A 19215-nucleotide genomic window follows, 5' to 3' on the forward strand; every position below is an offset into this window, starting at 1 on the left:
CAGATCTATTACCTTGCAAGTTAGATGCTCTAACCTCGCTGATCCGGGCTTAAGGATGATGTTGCAAGCCGCACATGCATCCGGCCTCTAGAAGTCGTCCACACGAGCCCACGAATCTCGATCAGAAGTCCTGCTTCAGGAAATCAGCACAGTATGCTAGTACTGCGCTGATCCTTCTTTGATGGTTGATCAGGTGCCTCTTTCTTCTTGATTTGGACTCTTTCAAAGATGGAAAGTAAAAGGAGGAGTTTCAGATCTGAGAAGCTCTCAGGAAACTCAAGATGGAGGGAGGAAAGATATGAAAACAAAAAACCCTAGAAGAAGACCCTCTTCTTCTTCACATTTTTCTCTCTAGACACCCTAACTTCCGTCTTTCATATCTCCACGACCCAAAGGTCTTTCTCTCTGATTTTTGGATGGCACAAAGGTCTCTCAAATATCTATCTTTTGCTAAAATTTTATGAAGAAACTCATTTTATACAGAGAGATATGATAGAGTCCTTGTCTAGGTCAAATACCTAGTCAAGGCTTATCCAAACATGGCAAGTTAAGGGGCGCCCAACTCTTGAGCACCTCCTCCATATTTTCATACATAGATCACTAGAAAAGGGTGCACAATATGTACCCTAAAAGCAATAAAAATTCTAAAAAAAATTTGGATAAATTCGGTGCAAAATTGAAAGAGTTTTGGATTTCTAAAACTCTATCTCATGTCTAAGGGATACTTATACCTATATCCCAGCAGAGACATTCTCGATAGCAAAATACTCTGGAGTTGGTCATATTCAATGATGATGTACCCTTACATCTCACCTGTATGCCATACCAGTGTCTCCACACTCCTTGGTTAAGAGGACAACCAACCCATATGGCCTACAGCGACCTATGCTCGATAGAAGCTGTCGTCCTTATTAACAGCTTATCATTTGGTCATGAACAGTTTTAAGGACTAATCGATAAATTCTCTCTTTATCGAACTTAAATAGTCCTAAGGACTTCATCATAACAACGGAGTTCATTAGAAGATGAAAGCTTATGATGAAGATGCCAAATATATTTTATTTATTAACAAATCAATTACAATACTTGGTTGCTCAACCGTCAACAGCTTGACGATTGGCTTTTTGAGACACATTTCCCAACAACTCCCACTTGTCCTAAAGCCACTCGGCACAGTATCTAATACCCATCTTCGACTTGTGATTGTCGAACTCCTTTATCGTCAGGGCTTTAGTTAAGGGGTCGGTCAGGTTCTCCTTTTTGTCGATCTTTTGAAGGTCGATGTCACCTCGATCCACGATCTCTCAGATCAGGTGGAAGCGGCGCAAGATGTACTTCATCCGCTGATGTGCTTTGGGTTTCTTCACCTGAGTTATGGCACCAGTGCTGTCGCAGTAGAGCAGGACTGGACCATCGAGGGAGGGTGCTACTCCGAGCTCGTTGATGAATTTCCTCAGCCACACAGCTTCCTTCGCAGCATCCGATGCTGCGATGTACTCCGCTTCACAAACAAAGTCCGCCACAGTATGTTGCTTGGAACTCTTCCAGTAGATGGCTCCACCATTCAGAGTAAAGATATAACCCAACACGCTCCTGCTGTCATCATGGTCAGATTGGAAGCTAGAGCCTGTGAACCCCACAAATTTCAGATCTGAGTCGCCATAAACCAACCATTGGTCCTTAGTATTTCTCAAATACTTAAGGATGGCTTTAACCACTTTCCAGTGATTTTCTCCAGGATCAGATTGGTATCTACTCACTACTCCTAGTGAGTATGCCACATCTGGTCTTGTACATGTCATGGAGTACATGATAGATCCCACGGCTGAAGCATATGAGACTCTACTCATACGCTCTCTCTCTTCAGGAGTTGTCGGACAATCCTTCTTAGAGAGAGAAATTTCATGGCCTATCGGTAGATAGCCCTTTTTGGAATTCTCCATGCTGAACCTCTTCAGCACAGTGTCTATGTACATGGACTGGGATAACCCAAGCATTCTTTTAGATCTATCCCTATAGATCTTCATCCTTAGGATGTAGGATGCTTCACCCAAGTCCTTCATGGAGAACTGTGATGACAACCAAACTTTTATTCCCTATAGTGCGGGGATGTCATTCCCGATTAAGAGAATGTCATCCATGTACAAGACAAGGAATACCACAACTGGACCATTTGCCCATTTATAGATGCAGGACTCTTCTCCATTCTTAATGAAGCCATACATTTTGATCACCTTATCAAAATGCATGTTCCAACTCCGAGAAGCTTGCTTCAGTCCATAAATGGATCTCTGAAGCTTGCACACCTTGGACTCATCTGTGGATGTAAACCCGTCAGGTTGTATCATATACACCTCTTCAGTCAGCTCTCCATTCAAGAAAGCTGTCTTTACATCCATCTGCCAGATCTCATAATCTAGATGGGCAGCTATTGCAAGCATTATCCGAATGGATTTGAGCATTGCCACAGGGGAAAATATCTCGTCATAGTTAATACCATAACGTTGACGATATCCCTTGGCAACCAGACGGGCTTTATAGGTCTCCACCTTTCTGTCTGCACCCCTCTTCCTTTTGAAGACCCATTTACACCCAATGGGTTTAACCCCTTCAGGTGGGTCAACCAATGTCCATACATCGTTGACCTTCATGGACTCTATTTCGGATTTCATGGCTTCAAGCCATTTTTCGGAATCAGGTCTCTGCATTGCATCCATATAGGTGATCGAATCCTCATTATTCTCATCAAGTTCGATGGGATCACCGTCCCGGACAAAGAAATCATAGTATCTATCCGGCTGACGCGGTACTCTACCGGATCGCTTTAATGGTGCAGGTATATTGGGCTCTGGATCTGATCTAATCATATCTGACTCAGGTTCAGCTATTGGTGTTGGTCCTTCTACCTGTTGAATTTCATCAAGTTCAACCTTAGAGGCAACGGTTCCTTCACCAAGGAACTCTTTTTCTAAAAAGATTGCCTTAAGGCTGATGAACACCTTTTGTTCATCAGCATGGTAGAAAAAATATCCTTTTATCTCTTTGGGGTACCCTATGAATGAGCATTTGTCAAACCTAGGTCCAAGTTTGTCTGTGACTAATCGTTTGACATAGGCCGGGCACCCTCAGACCCTAAGGTGTGAAAGTGCTGGCTTACGTCCCGTCCATATCTCATATGGAGTCTTAATTACAGACTTACTTGAAACCCTATTTAATAGATAACAGGTCGATTTGAGTGCATATCCCCAGAAGGATATCGGCAAGCTAGCAAAACCCATCATGGATCAGACCATGTCTAACAGAGTCTGATTCCTCCTTTCAGACACACCATTATGTTGTGTTCCTGGAGGAGTCCATTGGAAAAGAATCCCATTCTCTCCTAGATATGTGAGAAATTCACTAGAAAGGTATTCTCCTCCTCGATCAGATCGAAGAGTTTTAATACTCTTCCCAGTTTGTTTTTCTACTTCACTTCGGAATCGTTTGAACATTACAAATGAATCCGACTTATGTTTCATCAGATAGACATATCCATATCGGGATAGGTCATCCGTGAAAGTTATGAAGTAGAAATATTCACCTCTAGCACTGGTGCTCATGGGCCCGCATACATCAGTATGTACTAGGCCCAAGAGCTCAGTAGCTCTCTCACCTTTTCTAGTAAAAGGTGACTTGGTCATTTTACCAAGAAGACAGGACTCACAAGTTGGAAGTGGTTCACAATCACTGACTTCGAGGATTTCCTCTTGAGTCAACCTGTTTATTCTGTTCTTGTTTATATGACCTAGCCTATAGTGCCATAAGTAGATATCTGACACACTATCTAATCTAGGGTGCTTGCCAGTAGAATAGACTCTTATCAGGCTTGATCTTTTTGGTCTGGCTCTGCACTGATGTCCCAGCCTAAACTTGCACCTTCTTCACTTTCTTCTTCTTATTCTTCTTTCCTTTCTTAAAAGGTCGAGAACCAGAAGACGAACCTCCCACTAAGTTCACTGACTCCTTGTGAAGTTGGTGATCCTTCTCAAAGTTCTGAAGCAACCCCAATAACCCGTGGTAGTTCTCTTCAGGCTTTGTCATTCTATAATGAGTGAGGAATGGGAGATAAGACTTGGGCAGCGAGTTCAGTATTGCATCTTTCCCAAGCTGCTCATGCAAGGGAAAGCCGAGCTTGCTCAATCGTTCCATCAGCTCGATCATGTACAATACATGATCAGTGACAGAGGCACCATCCCGCATTTTGGCATTGAAGATGGCACAACTAGTCTTGTGCCTCTTTACGTCATCGGGTGTGCCAAAGGCATCCTCCAACACTTGAAGCATGTCCTTTGGCTGAGCCGTCTCGAATCTGCAATTGAACTCATCGCTCATGGTAGCCAGCATGATACAGCGCACCATGGTCCGGTAATTGAGCCACTTCTAGTAAGTGTCTCTGACTGTTCCATGTGCATTGACAGCTGGCTCCTCAGGTGCAGGATCCATTATCACATATAAGATCCGTTCATGCTCTAGGACTATCTTTCACTTTCGGTACCAGCTACCGAAGTTGGGTCCCACCAACTTATCATTGTCCAACAATGATCGGAGTGATAGGAAAGTGGCCATATTTACACAAAGGAGAACCATAACCTAATTAGTAATTGATTCATTAAACCTAAAGATTTGGACTTTAATCAAAAGGTTTCTCCCACTATTTTATTCGAATTTGTAGCCTCTACCTCCAACTCGAGGAATTACCCTAATTCCTTAGCGGGTACTAGAATCCACTTAGACTGCACACAAGCCCAACTTTGGTTGGTCAACCCATGTACATCTAAGGGTAGGTTCATAACCAATTATTTCTCTAAACAATTTCTAGTAATTTTAATTTTACCCCAGAAACCTAATCAGTAGGCTTTGGCCTCCACTGTAAGGATCCGGTTAGGTCCAACCATTAACATGATCATACTTGGTGTATCTAACCAACGAATGATTAAGCCCAACTTTGGTTGGCTCACCTAACCACCATTAGAGAGACACTTCCAAGTCATCATATGATGAGTGATAATTTCATTAGTCAACAAGCACCAGGCCTTTGGGTCTGCAATGATTATTGAGTTAATGGACTCATTATCAAACACCTTAATGGGAGGCTATGACTCAGTTATCTCCATAACTTTATCATTTTAAGGACCTAATAATTTTAGAGGATTTAAATAATTTAGAGGATGAAGTCAGATGAACCAGCTTATCATGATCCTCCCACTGGCTTCACCAAGTCAGCTTAAGGGAGACCATTAAAAGGGCTGGTCTAGGAGCACCTAAATCAGTCACATTGATTTACCTAGCTGACATGGGTCAGCTCGAATAGTCAAGTGATCCGATCAAAACATAATTTCACCAAGAGGCTAGGTAAGTTCGATCAGTGGGAGGGTCTGCCAAAGCTTGCCTTAGACACCATCAGAAATGGCCAGGTAAGCGGGCTCCCAATTAAAAACCACCGGTCTGGTTTACCTTAGACACCAACTGATTTAATTAGTTTCGATTAGATCAACCTAACAGTTCGTGCTAGACCGCTTAGTCAAGAATCAAGTCCATTTGGTTCTCGTTAAAGACATAGACTTGACCAACTACAACTATTGTAATTGATCTAGAGAATCCTTGACCTAATCTAAGACAACAATTGATTAGATTTAGTCAATTCTCTAATTAAGTCCATCTTTAATCTAACCATAGGTCTAACCCAATTAATGGACCTAATTCCCACTAACCAATTAACCCAATGTGTTATGATTTGTGTCTTAGGTTCTTCAATTCACAATCCTAGAACCTAATCAAACAACTTCTTAATTCTTAATTAAGTTTTGGGCTGAGGGTTGGGTTCGGCTTTTCAAAAAATAATTTTCATATTTGTAAAATAATTTTACAATATGATTCTACCAACCATATTGCATGTTTGATTTATAATCAAGATACAAGTGAAATAAACATGAAACTACTTTAGATCTAATCTAAACAGGTTCATGTAATTGAAACAATTTCAACTTTAAATAATTTTTTGCACAAAAATTATTAACAAAGATATTTTATTTTAGATTTAAATATCTTTTAAATTTAATAAATTATAAATTTAATCTAGATCATATCTAACAAATTTATGATTAAAGATAGATCTACACAAACTAGGACAACCTTTGCACTGTAAGGGGTAAACCTTACAGCAGGACAACCTTGCAGTTTGTGATTGATCTAAAATTTTAATTTTAGATTTAATAATCAGATTATAAATTAGATCTAATTTAAAAAAATAATCTAAGCATATATCAATAATCATGTAATAAAGAACCTAGGCTCTGATACCAATTAAAGGACCAGATCTAGGGTTTCAGGGTTAGATCTTGAAACTTTTTCAAGATCATACAGCGGAAGACTAAAATAAATCAAAATTTATTTTCTAAAATTAGAGAATCTCTAGATCTAAGATCCTATTACATGATTATTACATAGCATTAAATCAAAAATTAAAATATATAAATATAGCATGAACTACATGTTGATCATATCAACATGTTTCTATACCACATCTAATGTATGTATTAAATAATAGATCAGATCTATTACCTTGCAAGTTAGATGCTCTAACCTCACTGATCCAGGCTTAAGGATGATGTTGTAAGCCGCACATATGTCCGATCTCTAAGAGTCATCCACACGAGCCCACGAATCTCGATCTGAAGTCCTGCTTCAGGAAATCAGCACAGTATGCTAGTACTGCGCTGATCCTTCTTTGATGGTTGATCAGGTGCCTCCTTCTTCTTGATTTGGACTCTTCCAAAGATAGAAAGTAAAAGGAGGAGTTTCAGATCTGAGAAGCTCTCAGAAAACTCAAGATGGAGGGAGGAAAGATATGAAAACAAAAAACCCTAGAAGAAGACCCTCTTCTTCTTCACGTTTTTCTCTCTAGATACTCTAACTTCTGTCTTTTATATCTCCACAACCCAAAGGTCTTTCTCTCTAATTTTTGGATGGCGCAAAGGTCTCTCAAATATCTATCTTTTGCTAAAATTTCATGAAGAAACTCATTTTATACAGAGAGATATGATAGAGTCCTTGTCTAAATCAAATACCTAGTCAAGGCTTATCCAAACATGGCAAGTTAAGGGGCGCCCAACTCTTGAGCACCTCCTCCATATTTTCATGCATGGATCACTAGAAAAGGGTGCACAATGTGTACCCTAAAATCCACAAAAATTCCAAAAAAAATTTGGATAAATTTGGTGCAAAATTGAAAGAGTTTTGGATTTCTAAAACTCTATCTCATAGAATTCGAAATCCAAACTTATTCCTTTTTGATTTGATCCAAACCACCTTCCATGAAAGAAAGAAGAGAGGAAACCTTTTGTGAACGTGAGAGAGACCTGAGAGAGAGCTTTTGTCGCATAAAATAATTGGAGATTGGCGTTGAATAAGAGAGAGGGAGTGGGGAAGGCTTATGTGGCGCAAGGTGGAATCCTAGTCTTACTAGGATTCTATCTTATGACTTGTTTTAATTTGGTTTTCCAAATCAAATCAAACCAAAATTAGATCAACCTAATTAAAATAGGTCTTAACATAATTAAAAACCTAATTTAATTAGATTAAATTAGATTTAAATCTGATTTAATTTTCTAATCAAATTAGAAATTAGATTGACCCAAGTCCTAGTTGAACTAGGACTAGTTTTTCCTTGCACTTGGCTTATCCAATAAATCAATTGGACTTGATCCAATCAAGCCTAAAATAAATCTAATTAAATTATATTTAATTAGACTTAATCTCAATCCATTGGCTTAATCAAATTAAGCCAATTAGCAATCGAATTGCTAATCGATCCTCCTGCAATACTTGCATTGGGTTAAATGTCAATCGTATTGATCATTTAACCCTAGAACGATTCTTAATCGTTGATCAACCATCCGATCGGATCATGAACTCTAATGTGTGTGACCTCATAGGTCCGAACCTAAGTCGGTAGCATAAAAATAAATTCCTGTACCAATCGAAGTGACCATCTAGCAATGATACCCGACGACCGGATAGGTCGAATGTGTAGAACAACATCCTTAGAACCCATGCGGATATAGTTTTGATATAATTCATCTCCTTGACCAAAATGATCATAGGACACCCCAGAGTTCAACTGTCAACTCTGATCAGGTTGTCCATATTATATTTCAAAATATCAAATCCATCTGATGGATTATCCTGGCAAGGTTTTGCTAAATTGAAATACAGCGACTCATTCTTCTCCAACTCTTGGAGTGGTCAATCCCATCTCAATCACACTCTAACTTCACAAGTACTTGACTGTGCCCAGAAGCCTTCCATCCCTGAATTAAAAATTCAGTTAGTCCAGTACCAAAGCACAGTGAGTTGCTTGCAAGTCACTGAGGTGATCTCAAGTCTAAGGGACACTTATACCTATATCCCATCAGAGACATTCTCGACAGCAGAATACTCTAGAGTTGGTCACGTTCAATGATGATGTACCCTTACATCTCACCTGTATGCCATACCAGTGTCTCCACACTCCTTGGTTAAGAGGACAACCAACCCATATGGCCTACAGCGACCTATGCTCGATAGAAGCTGTCGTCCTTATTAACAGCTTATCATTTGGTCGTGAACAGTTTTAAGGACTAATCGATAAATCCTCTCTTTATCGAACTTAATAGTCCTAAGGACTTCATCATAACAACGGAGTTCATTAGAAGATGAAAGCTTATGATGAAGATGCCAAATATATTTTATTTATTAACAAATCAATTACAATACTTGGTTGCTCAACCGTCAACAGCTTGACGATTGGCTTTTTGGGATACATTTCCCAACACGAGCCGCACACGTATCCGACCTCTATGGATATCCATTGAGATCAATCTCAAACTGATGTCCTCATTGTAAATTCTTCTTCTTTAAGTAGAATCTAAGCCTTGAAATTTAGATCAACATCTTAGTCTAGGCTGCAGGATCAACTCTTTGATCTGCAGCCTTCTTCTTCTTCTCCTCATTCTTTGCTCTTGAAGAAAAATCTCCTCAGAGTCTTAGCGTGTGGAAAGTGGGATGCCCAGCCCTTGGGCATGGAAGGGAAGAGAGGGAGAAGAGGAAGAATGGAGAAGGGAGAGGGAAAGATTTGTTTCTCACAAAATTCTATGACTTAGAAATCCTAGAGATATTCTCCTTATATAGGCACTATCCTGACTCATAATAGGAATCTAATTATCTTAAAAAAGTAGATCCTTATCTTATAAGAATTCTCTACCTTTTTAATCTGACTTATTCCCAATAAAACCAGATATAATTGGTAAACAATCAGCCCCTTTAGATAGGTACAAGAGGTGCCCTAGGAATATAAGTTAGGTAGTTGTGGTGCCAACTCTTGGTGCCCCACATTAGGGTTTTGATCAAGCTAGGGGGCATGGCCCCTCTCTCTCTCTCTCTCCTCCATGCCATGCCACATAAGAGGGGTGGGCCTCTCTTGTAATATCTTGGGATTTGGTGCCCCATTTCCAACCAAAATTGAAGGAAGGTGCCACCCATTCTTCCCTTTTATTCCACACACCACTAGGAGATAATAAAGAGATAATGTTAGGATAATTTTGCCAACTAATTAACTTAATCAAATCTTCTTAGGCTCATAATTAAGAGTTCAATTAAATTCAAATAAATTTAGGTTAAGTTTCAGACTATAGACTTGATCAAATTGAAGTCTCGAGAAGAATTAGGTTTAACCATATGCTAGCATGATTCTCATAAACCTAAAAAAATTTCAATAAATCCTAACCCAATTAGAACTTTATAAGTCCAATTGATAAATTTGAGATTAAATCTCTTAATGTGTAACCCCATAGGTTTCATTCTATCTGGTAGTGAGATATATTGTGATCTTCATTATAATTGTTAGAAAATATATCCCAAAAGTCAATCATCAAGCTGTTGATGGTTGAGCAACCAAGTATGGTAATTGATTTGTTAATAAATAAAATATATTTGATATTTTCATCATAAGCTTTCATCTTCTAATGAACTCTGTTGTTATGATGAAGTCTTTAGGACTATTTAGATTCGATAAAGAGAGAATTTATCAATTAGTCCTTAAAACTGTTCACGACCAAATGATAGGCTATTAATAAGGACGACAGCTTCTATCGAGCATAGGTCGCTGTAGGCCATATGGGTTGATTGTTCTCTTAACCAAGGAGTGTGGAGATACTAATATGACATATAAATGAGATATAAGGGTACATCATCATTGAATGTGACCAACTCCAGAGCATTCTACTGTCGAGAATATCTCTGATGGGATATAGGTATAAGTATCCCTTAGACCTGAGATCGCCTCAGTGACTTGCAAGCAACTCACTGTGCTTTGGTACAGGACTAACTAAATTTTTAATTCAGTGATGGAAGGCTTTTGGATCTAGTCAAGTACTTGTAAAGTTAGAGTATGATCAGGATGGGATTGACCACTCCAAGAGTTGGAGAAGAATAAGTCACTGTATTTCAATTTAGCAAAACCTTGGCCAGGGTAATCCATCAGATAGATTTGATATTTTGAAATACAATGTGGACAACTTGATCAGAGTTGACAGTGGAACTCTGAGGTGTCTTATGATCCTTTTGGTCAAGGGGATGAATTATATGAAAACTATATCCGCATAAGTTCTAAGGATGTTCTACACATTCGACCTATCTGGTCGTCGGGTACCATTGCTTGATGGTCACTTCGATTGGTATAAAAATTTATTCCTGTGCTATCGACTTAGGTTCGAACCTATGAGGTCATACACATTAGAGTTCATGATCTGATCAGATGGTTGATCAATGATTAAGAATCGTTCTAGGGTTAAATGATCAATACGATTGACATTTAACCTAGTGCAAGTGTTGCAGGAGGATCAATTAGTAATTCGATTGCTAATTGGCTTAATTTGATTAAGCCAATGGACTGAGATTAAGTATAATTGAATATGATTTAATTAAATTTAGTTTGAGCTTGATTGGATCAAGTCTAATTGGTTTATTGGATAAGCCAAGTGCAAGGAAAAAACTAGTCCTAGTTCAATTAGGACTTGGGTCAACCTAATTTCTCATTGATTAGAAAATTAAATCAGATTTAAATCTAATTTAATCTGATTAAATTAGCTTCTTAATTGGGTTAAGATCTATTTTAATTGGGTTGATCTAATTTTGGTTTAATTTGGTTTGAGATATCAAATTAAAACAAGTCATAAGATAGAATCCTAGTAAGACTAAGATTCCACCTTGCGCCACATAAGCCCCCCATGCCCTCTCTCTTATTCCATGTCAATCCCCTCTTATTTTGTTTGACAAAAGCCCTCTCCCAGATCTTTCCCACATCCAAAAAGTTTTCTCTCTTCTTTCATGCATGGAAAGTGGTTGTGGATCAAATCAAAGTAGGAATAAGTTTGGATTTCAAATTCTATGAGATAGAGTTTTAGAAATTCAAAACTCTTTCCTTTCTGCATCGAATATATCCAGATTATTTTTAAGATTTTTGTGACTTTTAGGGCACATATTGTGCACCTTTTGTTGGTAGTCCATGCACAAAAATAAGGAGGAGACTCCCAAGAGTTGGGCGCCCCTTATCTTGCCATGTTTGGATAAGCCTTGACTAGGTATTTGACCTAGACAAGGACTCTATCATATCTCTTTCTATAAAATGAATTTCTTCATAAAATTTTTGAAGAACATAGAGATTTGAGAGACCTTTAAGACATACAAAAATTAAAGAGAAATACCTTTGAGTCATGGAGATATAATAGACACTAGACAGGGTGTCTAGGAGAGAGTAAAGAGAAGAAGAAGAGGGTCTTCTTCTAGGGTTGTTAGTTTTATCTCTTCCCTTCCTCCATCTTGAGTTTTCTGAGAGCATCTCAAATTTGAAACTCCTTCTCCTACTTCTCATCTTTAGAAAAGTCCAAATCAAGAAGAAAGAGGCACCTGATCAACCATCGAAGAAGGATCAGTGCAGTACTAGCATACTGTGCTGATTTCCTGAAGCAAGACTTCTGGTCGAGATTCGTGGGCTCATGTGGATGACTCCTAGAGACCGGATGTATGTGCAGTTTGCAATATCATCCTCAAGTCTGGATCAGTAAGGTTAGAATATCTAACTTGCAAGGTAATAGATCTGATCTATTATTTAATACATACATTAGATGTAGTATAGAAACATGTTGATATGATCAACATGTAGTTCATGCTCTATATATTTTAATTTTTGATTTAATACTATGTAATAATTATGTAATAAGATCTTAGATCTAGAGATTTTTTAGTTTTAAAAAATAAATTTTAATTTATTTTAGTCTTTCGCTGCCTGATCTTGAAAAAATTTCAAGATCTAACCCTGTAACCCTAGATCTGGTTCCTTCAATTGGTATCAGAGCCTAGATTATTTATTACATGATTATTTATACATACTTAGATTATTTTTTAGATTAGATCTAATTTATAATCTAATTATTAAATTTAAAATTAAAATTTTAGATCAATCACGAACTGCAAGGTTGTCCTGCTGTAAGGTTTACCCCTTACAGTGCAAAGGTTGTCCTAGTTCGTGTAGATCTATCTTTAATCATAAATTTATTAGATATGATCTAGATTAAATTTATAATTTATTAGATTTAAAAAATATTTAAATCTAAAATAAAATATCTTTGTTAATAATTTTTATGTGAAGAAATTGTTTAAAGTTGAAATTATTTCAATTACATGAATCTGTTTAGATTAGATCTAAAGTAGTTTCATTTTTATTTCACTTGCATCTTGATTATGAATCAAACATGCAATATGGTTGGTAGAATCATATTATAAAATTATTTTATAAATATGAAAATTATTTTCAAAAAGCCAAATCCAACCCTCAGCCCAAAACTTAATTAAGAATTAAGAAGTTGTTTGATTAGGTTCTAGGATTGTGAATTGAAGAACCTAAGACACAAACCATAACACATTGGGTTAATGGGTTAGTGAGAATTAGGTCTATTAATTGGGTTAGACCTATGGTTAGATTAAAGATGGACTTAATTACAAAATTGACTAAATCTAATCAATTGTTGTCTTAGATTAGGTCAAGGATTCTCTAGATCAATTACAATAGTTGTAGTTGGTCAAGTCTATGTCTTTAACGAGAATCAAATGGACTTAATTCTTTGCTAAGCAGTCTAGCATGAACTGTTAGATTGATCTAATCGAAACTAATTAAACCAGTTGGTGTCTAAGTTAAACCAAACCGATGGTTTTTAATTGGGAGCCCGCTTACCTGGCCATTTTTGATGGTGTCTAAGGCAAGCTTTGGCCGACCCTCCCACTAATCGAACTTACCTGGTCTCTTGGTGAAATTATGTTTTGATCGGATCACTTGACTATTTGAGCTGACCCATGTCAGCTAGGTAAATCAGTGTGACTGATTTAGGTGCTTCTAGACTTGGTGAAGCCAGTGGGAGGATCATGATAAGCTGGTTCAACTGACCTCATCCTCTAAATCATTTAAATCTTCTAAAATTATTAGATCCTTAAAATGATAAAGTTATGGAGATAACTGAGTCATAGCCTCCCATTAAGGTATTTGATAATGAGTCCATTAAGTCAATAATCATTGCAGACCCAAAGGCCTAGTGCTTGTTGACTAATGGAATTATCACTCATCATATGATGACTTGGAAGTATCCCTCTAATGGTGGTTAGGTGAGCCAACCAAAGTTAGACTTAATCATTCGTTGGTTAGATGCACCAAGTATGGTCATGTTAACGGTTGGACCTAATCAGATCCTTACAGTGGAGGCCAAAGCCTACTGATTAGGTTTCTGGGGCAAAATTAAAATTACTAAAAATTATTTAGAGAAACAATTGGTTATGAACCTACCCTTAGATGTACATGGGTTGGCCAAACAAAGTTGGACTTGTGTGCAGTTTATGTGGATTCTAGTACCCACTAAAAAATTAGGGTAATTCCTCGAATTGGATGTAGAGGCTACCAATTCGAATAAAATAGTGGGAGAAATCTTTTGTTTAAAGTCCAAATCTTTAGGTTTAATGAATCAATTACTAATTAGGTTATGGTTTTCTTTTGTACAGACATGGCCACTTCCCTATCGCTCTGATCATTGTTGGACAATGATAAGTTGGTGGGATCCAACTTCAGTAGCTGGTACCGAAAGTTGAAGATAGTCCTAGAGCATGAACGGATCCTATATGTGATAATGGATCCTGCACCTGAGGAGCCAGCTGCCAATGCATGTGGAACAATCAGAAATACTTACCAGAAGTGGCTCAGTGACCAGACCACAGTGTGCTGTATCATGCTGGCTGCCATGAAAGAATGAGTTCAGTTACAGATTCAAGACGGCTCAGCCAAAGGACATGTTTTAAGTGTTGGAGGATACCTTTGGCACACCCAATGACATGGAGAGACACAAGACTAGTTGTGCCATCTTCAATGCCAAAATGCAGGATGGTGCCTCTGTCACTGATCATGTATTGTACATGATCAAGCTGATAGAACAATTGAGCAAGCTTGGCTTTCCCTTGCATGAGCAGCTTGGGAAAGATGCAATACTGAACTCACTGCCCAAGTCCTATCTCCCATTCCTCACTTATTATAGAATGACAAAGCCTGAAGTGAACTACCACAGGTTACTGGGGTTGCTTCAGAACTTTGAGAAAAATCACCAACTCCATAAGGAGTCGGTGAACTTAGTGGGAGGTTTGTCTTCTGGTTCCCGACCCTTTGAGAAAGAGAAGAAGAACAAGAAAAAGAAAGTGAAGAAGGTGCAAGTTCAGGCTGGGACATCAGTGCAGAGCCAGAGCAGAAAGATCAAGCCCGATAAGAGTCTATTCTACTGGCAAGCACCCTAGATTAGATAGTGTGTGTCAGATATCTACTTATGGCACTATAGGCTAGGTCATATAAACAAGAACAGAATAAACAGGTTGACTCAAGAGGGAATCTTCGAAGTTAGTGATTGTGAATCACTTTCAATCTGTGAGTCTTGTCTTCTTGATAAAATGACCAAGTCACCTTTTACTGAAAAAGGTGAGAGAGCTACTGAGCTCTTGGGCCTAGTACATACTGATGTATGCGGGCCCATGAGCACAAGTGCTAGAGGTGGATATTTCTACTTCATAACTTTCACGGATGATCTATCCAGATATGGATATGTCTATCTGATGAAACATAAGTCAGATTCATTTAAAATGTTCAAACGATTCCGAAGTGAAGTAGAAAAATAAACTGGAAAGAGTATTAAAACTCTTCGATCTGATCGAGGAGGAGAATATCTTTCTAGTGAGTTTCTCACATATCTAGGAGAGAATGAGATTCTCTCCTAATGGACTCCTCTAGGAACACCACAGCATAATGATGTGTCTGAAAGGAGAAATCGGACTCTATTAGACATGGTCCGATCCATGATGGATTTTGCCAGCTTGCCGATATCCTTCCGGGGATATGCACTTGAATCGGCTTGTTATCTGTTAAATAGGATTTCAAGTAAGTCTATAATTAAGACTCCATATGAGATATGGATAGGGTGTAAGCCAGCACTTTTACACCTTAGGGTCTGGGGGTGCCCGGCCAATGTCAAACGATTAGTCACAGATAAACTTGGACCTAGGTCTGACAAATGCACATTCATAGGGTACCTCAAAGAGACCAAAGGATATTTTTTCTACCATGCTGATGAACAAAAGATGTTCGTCAGCCTTAAGGCAATCTTTTTAGAAAAAGAGTTTCTTGATGAAGGAACCCTTGCCTCTAAGGTTGAACTTGATGAAGTTCATGAAGGAACCAGATCTAGGGTTTCAGGGTTAGATCTTAAAATTTTTTCAAGATCAGGCAGCGGAAGACTAAAATAAATGAAATTTTTTTTTAAAACTAGAGAATTCTTAGATCTAAGATCCTATTACATGATTATTACATGGCAGTAAATCAAAAATTAAAATATGTAGAGCATGAACTACATATTAATCATATCAACATATTTCTATACTACATCTAATGTATGTATTAAATAATAGATCAGATCTATTACCTTGTGTTGGTGCAGAATTCCACCGAAGCTGGAGTTGCTGGAGTTGAGATGACCGCGGTCGCCACCGGAACCTGCAAGGAAAGTCTAAACCAGAGTTGGGGGTGCTCCGGCAAGATCCTTCGATGCTCAAGTCAGTACTCTGTCTCAACAGAAATGGAGTGCTCGAGTGAAAATTTTAGCAAAGTTTTGGGATAGAGTTTTGAGCTTAGAGAAGAACATATCTGGGGGTCCCTTTTTATAGACGAAGAGTGTAACTGATTGACAGTGACATCTGTAACCGCCTGGTAGTGGACTGTTCAGAGTCGCACCGAGTTTGTTACGGAGAGTAGTGACGTCAGAGGTCATTCAGGGCCACGTAGAGTTTGTTACGGAGAGTGGAGTGGTGTCCATTGTCGCGACTTGCTAGAGAGTAGTGGAGCCACGCAGAATCTGTTGCAGAGAATGGAGCAGGGTAGTGACCATTATCGTGACTTGCCAGAGAGTTCGGATCTGTCGGCTAGAGCTTGGTTGGGATATCTGATGGAGCGAAATGGCTCTCTATCCCATCGATCTAGGAGAAGCTCGGATATTTTCGAAGCTGCTGACGAGTCTACCATTGTTGGATACCTTAGGCACTGATACTACAGGTAGGAGTCATCTGCTGTAGAAGCTCAGATGGAGACTTTTCATTGGTGAAGTCCGGTAGGAGTCCGATTGCTAGAGAAGTCTATCTGAGATTCGCCTGATGTAGAAGCTCGTCTGAAGATGATCCATCGGAGAAGTCTGGTTTCATGAAGAATCTAACGGAGGGTCGACCGGCGGTGGGCTTCAGATGGCGTTGGGGAGGTTCGGCAGACATTGGAGACGGTCGTTCATTGTAGAAATCCAGCTGTCAGAGTCCGTCCGTCATAGAAGCTTGTCCGATATCCATCCATGAAGTTCGGACGGAGTTCGGTTCTTGTAGAAGGCTGAAAGGAGACCGCTTATTGTAGAAGCTCGATTGAAGATCGATTGTCGTGGGAGCTCGGAGTAGCGATCTAGCCGGTAGGTCCTGTCCCATTGTAGAAGCTCATCTGGAATCCAGCTATGAAGAAGCTCGGCTGAAGTCTACCTGTAATAGAAGTTTGGAAGAAATGTGTTTACAGTAGAGGCTTGAAAGAAATTTGCTTACAGTAGAGATCCAGAGTAGACCGCCCGCTGTAGGAGTTCGGAGTAGACTGCTCATAGTAGGTGTTCGGAGCAGATCGCTTGTAGTAGAAGTTCGGCTCTCGCAGGAGCCCGGTTGAAATCCTAAAGGTGGTCAACCATCGTAGAAACTTAGATGGAGTCTGATTACTATAGAAATCTCGTTGTCAAAGAAGCTCGAATATTGACGAAGTTCGGAAGAAGTTCGGAGAATAGTTGATCACTGTAGAAGGTCGGCTGATAGTGAGGCCTAGAGAGCCTATGGAGCGGCCCGATAGATGGATGGAGAAGCTCATTGTTAGAGAAGTCCGGAAGCTCGGACGGTCGAGGGGGTTCAGAGAGGCGCCACACAAGGTCGGAAGCCGAAAAAGCCCTGAAAGGGTCGGTCTTTTATAAACTTTGATCGGGGGGTATTTTATACCCAACTCCAGTCCCCCTACTTTCAAGTTTGAGTTTCGAATGAAGGAAGTACAGAGAAGTTCTCACAGTCAAAGTTGCCCCCCTCGATTTTCGCACTCGGTGGTTGCCAGATATTTTGGTGTTTGGCGCACTGGTCCCGGAGTCTTTTCAAATCAAAGCGATCCGAAAAGGTTTTTTCAGAATTTTCACTGGGGTGTGGCTCTAAGTACGGTGCATAATGATTTTGTCAGCTGTCAACCATTTTCAACAGCCTATCATAGTGAGTGGGACACGCGGTAAGTGTAGGTCAGCCAGAGGAGATCCGCGATCATAACTGCTCCGGGCTCTGTTGCCTATTTAAACACGTCCTTCTCCTTCAGGGGTTTCACTTTGCCTGAGAGAGTCCCTCGGTTTCCTCCTCTTCCCCGAGAGCTTCAGCCTCCTTTAGCATCCTTCCCGGCCTTAGGCGCCCTCCGGGTCGACTTCCACCATCCTTGCCGTCTTCCTGCACTCCTCGGGCCAACCTAGGTTAGTTCCGGAACTTCTTGCCTTTTTTTTGTTCTTTCTTCTTCGTATTCCATTCATTTAGCTCCTTCGAGAGCTTGTTCACTATTTTTCTCGATTTTATTTTTGAGATTTTTGTGGCTTCTATTTGATCCAAAATGTCTTCCGATATCTCCTCTTCTAGCGGTTCTAGGAGTTCGTCAGTGTTGCCCAGCTATGCAACCCAAGAGGGGGGGGTGAATTGGGTTTCTAAAAATTTTAAGCCCAACTGATTACTTATGAAGAATAAAACAAAGACTTTAAATCAATATTAATTACCTAAAGCAGTATTGCAAGGATATAATAAAGAAATAAGATAAAGCAATAAAGCACACCACAAACACAAGAATTTATAGTAGTTCGGTGCTAACCTTGCACCTACATCCACTCCCCAAGATCCTACTTGGGAATTTCAATCCACTATCCTTTGTATTCAACCCGAATACAAAACGTCGGAAACTCCGACACTAGCTATCCCAAGCTAGATCACTTGTTTTTCGGGTACAAGTAAACCCAAAACACTCCGATTTCAGGTTCGGATCAACCTTTCCTTGTTTTGGAAATCCTCCAAAAATAAGAACAAAAACTCACAAAGAGTTAGAAAATTTTGAGCACAGATTAATACAATAACAGCTCCTTAAATGAGCGAATATAACAATAAAAGCTTTACTCAAATGAAGAACCCCTTTTTCAGATTTTCTCAAAGTGGATGAACGCTTGAATGCTTGAGAAGAGGTTGATTGTTGATTGAAGATCTCTTGAAAGCTTTGAACGATCTCTAGATCAAGGTTGAAACAATAGGCGTGAAGAATTCTCTCCTTGAAAGATCTTGCTTTTCTCTTTCACAATCTCTTTGGTATATTGTGGATCCTCTCTCTTTTTCTTTTTGGATTTTTCGTTGATCTCAGGCTTTTTCGTGCAGATTTTTGGATCCTCTCTTCTATTCTTCTCTTCATTTGATTTCACGTTTGATCCGCTATTTAATCTGCAATTTCTTTCACCATTTAAAGCATTTTGTAGCATTAGAAGCAAG

The sequence above is a fragment of the Elaeis guineensis genome, chromosome 12, assembly GCF_000442705.2.
Source record: "Elaeis guineensis isolate ETL-2024a chromosome 12, EG11, whole genome shotgun sequence".
NCBI classification, from domain to species: domain Eukaryota; kingdom Viridiplantae; phylum Streptophyta; class Magnoliopsida; order Arecales; family Arecaceae; genus Elaeis; species Elaeis guineensis.